Consider the following 2,624-nt stretch of genomic DNA (forward strand, 5'->3'; position numbering starts at 1 on the left):
GTGAGGATAAAGCCCTCCAGTACTGACTGAGAAATACCTGTTTGTCTGTGGCATGGGGAAATGGAAGGCATTGGAAAACAAAATTTCCTGGGACAGAGCCCCGGGGTAAGGCTATATTGCAAAAGCCATGAGGAGGAAATAATGACGAAGACTTAGGAAATTTGGGCCTTATTTATTATTTTACAATCATGAATGTGGGGACACTCTTTTTTTTTAAGCTTTTAAACTTTTGAAATGAGAGCCTTTCTTTTTTTTGTTTTTGTTTTTGTTTTGTTTTTGGGTCCCACCCAGCAGTGCTCAGGGGTTACTCCTGGATCTACACTCAGAAATCATTCCTGGCTCTGAGGACCATATGGGATGCTGGGATTCGAACCACCATCCTTCTGCATGCAAAGCAAATACCTTACCTCCATGCTATCTTTCCAGCTTGATGATCTGTGGCCCTACTAATTCTCATAGGTTTTTGTGAAAATAGAGCGGCCATAGTTTGATTTTCTATTATTTTATTGAACCAATTTTTCCATGGAGGAAGAGGAACAGTCTGAAACTGCCTTGGATTCAAGACCTTGAATTTAGATCTTCTGGCAGGTTTTCCATAGGCTATTGAACACTACTAAAAAGAGATACTTGTCAAACAATTCTAAACGTGTACCCCTAACTAGATCATACCAGTTGCAGTAGACGGTTAAGTAATAGATTTTTATCAGTTATGCAATTATCTTCTGAATAGCACAATTAGAAATTGCTGAATATGGTAAGAAACTTAAAATAGAAGTATGTCCATCTATAGATTATGGGTGACACAGAGCTATAATTGACACTGTAATTAGTTTCATTATTCTGTTTAAGCAAAAGCCTGAGTGACATTACTTTGCCATAGAAATTCTGACATTTCACATTAGTAAAAAAGTGGTGAAATCATTTTTCTAGTGTGCAGAGATAGTAATCATTGTCTTGTATTCATCTGCATAAGGAGCTTTAATTTGTATAATGCTAATATTTAAAATATCACAATGTGCTTAATTTTGCTTTGGCATCTCATTTTTTTTATTAACACCAGAAGCCTTTAAAAAAAGTAAAAGGTAGCCAGTGTCTTTAACCTCTGAAATGCCTGTATGCTCTATTAAAGGAATGCTAACGTGATTTAGATTTATGATGCAAGTTTTTTTTTTGCACCAGTTCTGCCTTGATGTCTCCACATATATGTCCAATGACAATTATCATCTAGACAATAAAGACATATATTTACATAGTTTTGAATAACTAAAGAGACTAGACTAAGTGAAAATGCAATAGAAATTTTTATTACTACAGAATAGTATAAGACAGAAGGTGACTTTCATCCTGCAATTCTCTTAAGTATTATTTTAATGCTATAACCCAAGTTCCCCCCTGTTGAAATCCATATGAAAATAAGTTTGGGACAATTTTACTGTCAGGATAAGTTTCAGCCTACACTATAATGAAATTATGCCATACTTTGTCATTAGTTTTGGGATGTTTCTATTTGGTTTGGACTCTTTTTTTTTCCCCCATAAGATGGTTATATAAAAATAGACTGTGAGTCAAATATCTCTATTTGGCATATCAAATATCCTTGATTCTTGTGTCATAAACCTTTGCTTGGTTTAGCAGGAAACATTTTTTTAAAATGACACCAGTTTGGTATCAATGACACCAAAATGACAAATGTATAAAATATATGGTTAACAGTATTATAAATCCTAAAACCTCAAAAATGCAACAAAGAAAAAAATTTAAAATCTCATCAGTTATTTAAATTGTATACATTTTTTGTTTGTAATGTTATGTTTAATGTTAAAGGCAAAGTTGAAGTAGAAAATGTATGTATTATCAGTCATCTCTTCATTCCCTAATATCTTTTCCAGATACATAGAACTATACATGCAAATATTTTTTACAGATTCAATGGAGATGGAGATTGACAATTTAGATTATACAAACATATCTGAAAAATATGTCTTTAAGGAATGCCATTCTTGACAGAAACTAAATTCTTCAGAAAGTCATTAAGATCAAAAGACAATGAGATTTCAAATCATTTTTTCATATTAAAAGTATCATTAATTTCCAGATTTTTCTAACGTGTTTGTACACACGTGTTTTTAAGATGACTTTATTCTTTGCAAATAGATGCCTTAAATAATATTATAAGAATAATATATGTCATAATTATTCAGTTTTCAGTTATATACATTATTACTTTAAGATTGTATCTTTTTTATCCTTATTATCCAGTTTGATAAACCACTGTGCAATACAAATGTTAATAACAAGAAGTGGGAAGAATGTTACAGGTATACATACTGGAATAGTATATGGAGTAGGTGTAAGTACTTGTAGGAAAATCCAAAAGGAGCAGTCAGGTGTGAGGTACACACTCACAACACATTAGAATTACCATAGTATATCTTAATATCCCATAAACTCACAATTTAAAATTATGTTCATGCTTATGTATCAGCCTGAGATTAAATAAATAAAAATACTCTTAAAGCCATATATGAAAGGATATATTTTATGACCCCACTTGCACAAAATGTCCTGAATTGGCAAATTCATAGAGATCAAAAGTAATTTATTGGTTGACAGGGTCTATAAGA

Source organism: Suncus etruscus, chromosome 7 (genome assembly GCF_024139225.1).
Source record: "Suncus etruscus isolate mSunEtr1 chromosome 7, mSunEtr1.pri.cur, whole genome shotgun sequence".
Taxonomy (NCBI): domain Eukaryota; kingdom Metazoa; phylum Chordata; class Mammalia; order Eulipotyphla; family Soricidae; genus Suncus; species Suncus etruscus.